Genomic DNA, 9,223 nt, shown 5'->3' with positions numbered 1-9,223 from the left:
CCATCTGAACCATCTCCACCTGAACCATCTCCATCTGAACCATCTCCATCTGAACCATCTCCATCTGAACCATCTCCATCCTGAACCATCTCCACCTGAACCATCTCCACCTGAACCATCTCCATCTGAACCATCTCCATCTGAACCATCTCCATCTGAACCATCTCCACCTGAACCATCTCCACCTGACCATCTCCATCTCCACCTGAACCATCTCCACCTGAACCATCTCCATCCCTGAACCATCTCCATCTGAACCATCTCCATCCTGAACCATCTCCATCCCCTGAACCATCTCCATCTGAACCATCTCCACCTGAACCATCTCCATCTGAACCATCTCCACCTGAACCATCTCCATCTGAACCATCTCCATCTGAACCATCTCCACCTGAACCATCTCCACCTGAACCATCTCCATCTGAACCATCTCCATCTGAACCATCTCCATCTGAACCATCTCCATCTGAACCATCTCCATCTGAACCATCTCCATCTGAACCATCTCCACCTGAACCATCTCCACCTGAACCATCTCCACCTGAACCATCTCCACCTGAACCATCTCCATCTGAACCATCTCCATCTCTGAACCATCTCCACCTGAACCATCTCCATCTGACCATCTCCATCTCCACCTGAACCATCTCCACCTGAACCATCTCCATCTGAACCATCTCCATCCTGAACCATCTCCATCCTGAACCATCTCCATCTCCACCTGAACCATCTCCACCTGAACCATCTCCACCTGAACCATCTCCATCTGAACCATCTCCATCTGAACCATCTCCATCTGAACCATCTCCATCTGAACCATCTCCATCTCCATCTGAACCATCTCCACCTGAACCATCTCCACCTGAACCATCTCCACTCTGAACCATCTCCATCTGAACCATCTCCATCTGAACCATCTCCATCTGAACCATCTCCACCTGAACCATCTCCACCTGAACCATCTCCATCTGAACCATCTCCACCTGAACCATCTCCATCTGAACCATCTCCACCTGAACCATCTCCATCTCCATCTGAACCATCTCCACCTGAACCATCTCCATCTGAACCATCTCCACCTGAACCATCTCCATCTGAACCATCTCCACCTGAACCATCTCCATCCTGAACCATCTCCACCTGAACCATCTCCACCTGAACCATCTCCATCTGAACCATCTCCATCTCCATCTGAACCATCTCCATCTGAACCATCTCCATCTGAACCATCTCCACCTGAACCATCTCCATCTGAACCATCTCCACCTGAACCATCTCCATCTGAACCATCTCCACCTGAACCATCTCCATCTGAACCATCTCCATCTGAACCATCTCCATCTGAACCATCTCCATCTGAACCATCTCCACTGAACCATCTCCACCTGAACCATCTCCACCTGAACCATCTCCATCTGAACCATCTCCACCTGAACCATCTCCACCTGAACCATCTCCATCTGAACCATCTCCACCTGAACCATCTCCATCTGAACCATCTCCATCTGAACCATCTCCATCTGAACCATCTCCATCTGAACCATCTCCATCTGAACCATCTCATCTCCACCTGAACCATCTCCATCTGAACCATCTCCATCCTGAACCATCTCCATCCTGAACCATCTCCACCTGAACCATCTCCATCTCCACCTGAACCATCTCCATCCTGAACCATCTCCATCTGAACCATCTCCATCTGAACCATCTCCACCTGAACCATCTCCATCCTGAACCATCTCCATCTGAACCATCTCCATCTGAACCATCTCCACCTGAACCATCTCCACCTGAACCATCTCCATCTGAACCATCTCCATCTGAACCATCTCCATCTGAACCATCTCCATCCTGAACCATCTCCACCTGAACCATCTCCATCTGAACCATCTCCATCTCCATCTGAACCATCTCCATCTGAACCATCTCCATCTGAACCATCTCCATCTGAACCATCTCCACCTGAACCATCTCCACTCTGAACCATCTCCATCTGAACCATCCTCCATCTCCACCTGAACCATCTCCACCTGAACCATCTCCATCCTGAACCATCTCCATCTGAACCATCTCCATCCTGAACCATCTCCATCTGAACCATCTCCATCTGAACCATCTCCATCTGAACCATCTCCATCTGAACCATCTCCATCTGAACCATCTCCATCTGAACCATCTCCACCTGAACCATCTCCATCTGAACCATCTCCACCTGAACCATCTCCATCCTGAACCATCTCCACCTGAACCATCTCCATCTGAACCATCTCCATCCTGAACCATCTCCATCTGAACCATCTCCATCTCCACCTGAACCATCTCCACCTGAACCATCTCCACCTGAACCATCTCCACCTGAACCATCTCCATCTGAACCATCTCCATCTGAACCATCTCCATCTGAACCATCTCCATCTGAACCATCTCCATCTGAACCATCTCCATCTCCACCTGAACCATCTCCACCTGAACCATCTCCACCTGAACCATCTCCATCTGAACCATCTCCATCTGAACCATCTCCATCTGAACCATCTCCATCTGAACCATCTCCATCCTGAACCATCTCCATCTGAACCATCTCCACCTGAACCATCTCCATCCCTGAACCATCTCCACCTGAACCATCTCCATCTGAACCATCTCCATCCCTGAACCATCTCCACTGAACCATCTCCATCTGAACCATCTCCATCTCTGAACCATCTCCACCTGAACCATCTCCATCTGAACCATCTCTCCATCTGAACCATCTCCACCTGAACCATCTCCATCTGAACCATCTCCACCTGAACCATCTCCATCTGAACCATCTCCATCTCCATCTGAACCATCTCCACCTGAACCATCTCCATCTCCATCTGAACCATCTCCACCTGAACCATCTCCATCTCCATCTGAACCATCTCCATCTGAACCATCTCCATCTGAACCATCTCCACCTGAACCATCTCCACCTGAACCATCTCCACCTGAACCATCTCCATCTGAACCATCTCCATCTGAACCATCTCCATCTGAACCATCTCCACCTGAACCATCTCCATCTGAACCATCTCCACCTGAACCATCTCCACCTGAACCATCTCCACCTGAACCATCTCCATCCTGAACCATCTCCATCTCCATCTGAACCATCTCCATCTGAACCATCTCCATCTGAACCATCTCCATCTGAACCATCTCCATCTCCACCTGAACCATCTCCATCTGAACCATCTCCACCTGAACCATCTCCATCTGAACCATCTCCACCTGAACCATCTCCACCTGAACCATCTCCATCTGAACCATCTCCATCCTGAACCATCTCCATCTGAACCATCTCCACCTGAACCATCTCCATCCTGAACCATCTCCACCTGAACCATCTCCATCTGAACCATCTCCATCTGAACCATCTCCATCTGAACCATCTCCACCTGAACCATCTCCATCTGAACCATCTCCATCTGAACCATCTCCATCTGAACCATCTCCATCTGAACCATCTCCACCTGAACCATCTCCACCTGAACCATCTCCATCTGAACCATCTCCATCTGAACCATCTCCATCTGAACCATCTCCACCTGAACCATCTCCACCTGAACCATCTCCATCTGAACCATCTCCATCTGAACCATCTCCACCTGAACCATCTCCACCTGAACCATCTCCATCTCCACCTGAACCATCTCCACCTGAACCATCTCCATCTGAACCATCTCCACCTGAACCATCTCCATCTGAACCATCTCCACCTGAACCATCTCCATCTGAACCATCTCCATCTGAACCATCTCCATCTCCATCTGAACCATCTCCACCTGAACCATCTCCATCTGAACCATCTCCATCTGAACCATCTCCATCTCCATCTGAACCATCTCCATCTGAACCATCTCCACCTGAACCATCTCCATCTGAACCATCTCCACCTGAACCATCTCCATCTGAACCATCTCCATCTGAACCATCTCCACCTGAACCATCTCCATCTGAACCATCTCCACCTGAACCATCTCCATCTGAACCATCTCCATCTGAACCATCTCCATCTGAACCATCTCCACCTGAACCATCTCCATCTGAACCATCTCCATCTCCACCTGAACCATCTCCATCTGAACCATCTCCACCTGAACCATCTCCACCTGAACCATCTCCATCTGAACCATCTCCATCTGAACCATCTCCATCTCCACCTGAACCATCTCCATCCTGAACCATCTCCATCTGAACCATCTCCATCTGAACCATCTCTCCACCTGAACCATCTCCATCTGAACCATCTCCATCTGAACCATCTCCATCTGAACCATCTCCACCTGAACCATCTCCATCCTGAACCATCTCCACCTGAACCATCTCCATCTGAACCATCTCCATCTCCACCTGAACCATCTCCACCTGAACCATCTCCACCTGAACCATCTCCATCCTGAACCATCTCCATCTCCATCTGAACCATCTCCATCTGAACCATCTCCACCTGAACCATCTCCATCTGAACCATCTCCATCTGAACCATCTCCATCTGAACCATCTCCATCTGAACCATCTCCACCTGAACCATCTCCATCTGAACCATCTCCACCTGAACCATCTCCCTGAACCATCTCCACCTGAACCATCTCCATCTGAACCATCTCCATCTGAACCATCTCCACCTGAACCATCTCCATCTGAACCATCTCCATCTGAACCATCTCCATCTGAACCATCTCCACCTGAACCATCTCCACCTGAACCATCTCCATCTGAACCATCTCCACCTGAACCATCTCCACCTGAACCATCTCCATCTGAACCATCTCCATCCTGAACCATCTCCACCTGAACCATCTCCACTGAACCATCTCCATCTGAACCATCTCCACCTGAACCATCTCCATCCTGAACCATCTCCACTGAACCATCTCCATCTGAACCATCTCCATCTCCACCTGAACCATCTCCACCTGAACCATCTCCATCTGAACCATCTCCACCTGAACCATCTCCATCTGAACCATCTCCATCTGAACCATCTCCACCTGAACCATCTCCATCTGAACCATCTCCACCTGAACCATCTCCACCTGAACCATCTCCATCTCCACCTGAACCATCTCCACCTGAACCATCTCCACCTGAACCATCTCCATCTCCATCTGAACCATCTCCACCTGAACCATCTCCATCTGAACCATCTCCATCTCCACCTGAACCATCTCCACCTGAACCATCTCCACCTGAACCATCTCCACCTGAACCATCTCCATCTGAACCATCTCCATCTGAACCATCTCCACCTGAACCATCTCCACCTGAACCATCTCCATCTGAACCATCTCCATCTGAACCATCTCCATCCTGAACCATCTCCATCTGAACCATCTCCATCTGAACCATCTCCACCTGAACCATCTCCATCTGAACCATCTCCATCTGAACCATCTCCATCTGAACCATCTCCATCTGAACCATCTCCACCTGAACCATCTCCATCTCCATCTGAACCATCTCCACCTGAACCATCTCCACCTGAACCATCTCCATCTCCATCTGAACCATCTCCATCTCCATCTGAACCATCTCCACCTGAACCATCTCCACCTGAACCATCTCCATCTGAACCATCTCCATCTGAACCATCTCCATCTGAACCATCTCCATCTGAACCATCTCCACCTGAACCATCTCCATCTGAACCATCTCCATCTGAACCATCTCCATCTCCACCTGAACCATCTGAACCATCTCCATCTCCACCTGAACCATCTCCATCTGAACCATCTCCATCTGAACCATCTCCATCTGAACCATCTCCACCTGAACCATCTCCATCTGAACCATCTCCACCTGAACCATCTCCATCTGAACCATCTCCATCTGAACCATCTCCACCTGAACCATCTCCATCTGAACCATCTCCATCTGAACCATCTCCACCTGAACCATCTCCACCTGAACCATCTCCATCTGAACCATCTCCATCTCCATCTGAACCATCTCCATCTGAACCATCTCCATCTGAACCATCTCCATCTGAACCATCTCCATCTCCACCTGAACCATCTCCACCTGAACCATCTCCATCTCCATCTGAACCATCTCCATCTGAACCATCTCCACCTGAACCATCTCCACCTGAACCATCTCCACCTGAACCATCTCCACCTGAACCATCTCCATCTGAACCATCTCCACCTGAACCATCTCCACCTGAACCATCTCCATCTGAACCATCTCCATCTGAACCATCTCCATCTGAACCATCTCCACCTGAACCATCTCCATCTCCACCTGAACCATCTCCACCTGAACCATCTCCACCTGAACCATCTCCACCTGAACCATCTCCACTCTGAACCATCTCCACCTGAACCATCTCCATCTGAACCATCTCCATCTCCACCTGAACCATCTCCACCTGAACCATCTCCATCTGAACCATCTCCATCTGAACCATCTCCATCTGAACCATCTCCATCTCCACCTGAACCATCTCCATCTGAACCATCTCCATCTCCACCTGAACCATCTCCATCTGAACCATCTCCATCTCCACCTGAACCATCTCCATCTGAACCATCTCCATCTCCATCTGAACCATCTCCATCTGAACCATCTCCATCTGAACCATCTCCATCTGAACCATCTCCATCTCCATCTGAACCATCTCCACCTGAACCATCTCCATCTGAACCATCTCCATCTCCACCTGAACCATCTCCACCTGAACCATCTCCATCTGAACCATCTCCATCTCCACCTGAACCATCTCCATCTGAACCATCTCCATCTGAACCATCTCCACCTGAACCATCTCCACCTGAACCATCTCCACCTGAACCATCTCCATCTGAACCATCTCCATCTCCACCTGAACCATCTCCATCTGAACCATCTCCATCTGAACCATCTCCATCTCCATCTGAACCATCTCCATCTGAACCATCTCCACCTGAACCATCTCCATCTGAACCATCTCCACCTGAACCATCTCCACCTGAACCATCTCCATCTGAACCATCTCCACCTGAACCATCTCCACCTGAACCATCTCCATCTGAACCATCTCCACCTGAACCATCTCCACCTGAACCATCTCCATCTGAACCATCTCCACCTGAACCATCTCCACCTGAACCATCTCCATCTGAACCATCTCCATCTGAACCATCTCCACCTGAACCATCTCCATCTGAACCATCTCCATCTGAACCATCTCCATCTGAACCATCTCCATCTGAACCATCTCCACCTGAACCATCTCCATCTGAACCATCTCCATCTGAACCATCTCCACCTGAACCATCTCCACCTGAACCATCTCCATCTGAACCATCTCCATCTGAACCATCTCCACCTGAACCATCTCCACCTGAACCATCTCCATCTGAACCATCTCCATCTGAACCATCTCCACCTGAACCATCTCCACCTGAACCATCTCCATCTCCACCTGAACCATCTCCATCTGAACCATCTCCACCTGAACCATCTCCATCTGAACCATCTCCATCTGAACCATCTCCATCTGAACCATCTCCATCTGAACCATCTCCACCTGAACCATCTCCATCTGAACCATCTCCACCTGAACCATCTCCATCTCCACCTGAACCATCTCCATCTGAACCATCTCCACCTGAACCATCTCCATCTGAACCATCTCCACCTGAACCATCTCCACCTGAACCATCTCCATCTGAACCATCTCCACCTGAACCATCTCCACCTGAACCATCTCCATCTGAACCATCTCCATCTGAACCATCTCCACCTGAACCATCTCCACCTGAACCATCTCCACCTGAACCATCTCCACCTGAACCATCTCCATCTGAACCATCTCCACCTGAACCATCTCCATCTGAACCATCTCCACCTGAACCATCTCCATCTGAACCATCTCCATCTCCACCTGAACCATCTCCATCTGAACCATCTCCACCTGAACCATCTCCATCTCCACCTGAACCATCTCCATCTCCACCTGAACCATCTCCATCTGAACCATCTCCATCTCCACCTGAACCATCTCCATCTGAACCATCTCCATCTGAACCATCTCCATCTGAACCATCTCCATCTCCACCTGAACCATCTCCATCTGAACCATCTCCACCTGAACCATCTCCATCTCCACCTGAACCATCTCCATCTGAACCATCTCCATCTCCACCTGAACCATCTCCATCTGAACCATCTCCATCTGAACCATCTCCATCTGAACCATCTCCATCTGAACCATCTCCACCTGAACCATCTCCACCTGAACCATCTCCATCTGAACCATCTCCACCTGAACCATCTCCATCTCCACCTGAACCATCTCCATCTGAACCATCTCCACCTGAACCATCTCCATCTGAACCATCTCCACCTGAACCATCTCCACCTGAACCATCTCCATCTCCACCTGAACCATCTCCATCTGAACCATCTCCACCTGAACCATCTCCATCTGAACCATCTCCACCTGAACCATCTCCACCTGAACCATCTCCATCTGAACCATCTCCATCTGAACCATCTCCACCTGAACCATCTCCATCTGAACCATCTCCACCTGAACCATCTCCATCTGAACCATCTCCATCTGAACCATCTCCATCTGAACCATCTCCATCTCCACCTGAACCATCTCCATCTGAACCATCTCCACCTGAACCATCTCCACCTGAACCATCTCCATCTGAACCATCTCCACCTGAACCATCTCCATCTGAACCATCTCCACCTGAACCATCTCCATCTGAACCATCTCCACCTGAACCATCTCCACCTGAACCATCTCCACCTGAACCATCTCCATCTGAACCATCTCCACCTGAACCATCTCCACCTGAACCATCTCCATCTGAACCATCTCCATCTGAACCATCTCCACCTGAACCATCTCCACCTGAACCATCTCCATCTCCATCTGAACCATCTCCATCTGAACCATCTCCATCTGAACCATCTCCACCTGAACCATCTCCATCTCCACCTGAACCATCTCCACCTGAACCATCTCCATCTGAACCATCTCCATCTGAACCATCTCCATCTGAACCATCTCCATCTGAACCATCTCCATCTGAACCATCTCCATCTCCACCTGAACCATCTCCATCTGAACCATCTCCATCTGAACCATCTCCATCTCCATCTGAACCATCTCCATCTGAACCATCTCCATCTGAACCATCTCCATCTGAACCATCTCCATCTCCACCTGAACCATCTCCACCTGAACCATCTCCAC

This window comes from Cololabis saira, chromosome 6 (assembly GCF_033807715.1).
Source record: "Cololabis saira isolate AMF1-May2022 chromosome 6, fColSai1.1, whole genome shotgun sequence".
Lineage (NCBI taxonomy): Eukaryota > Metazoa > Chordata > Actinopteri > Beloniformes > Belonidae > Cololabis > Cololabis saira.
This window is presented reverse-complemented; position numbering follows the sequence as displayed.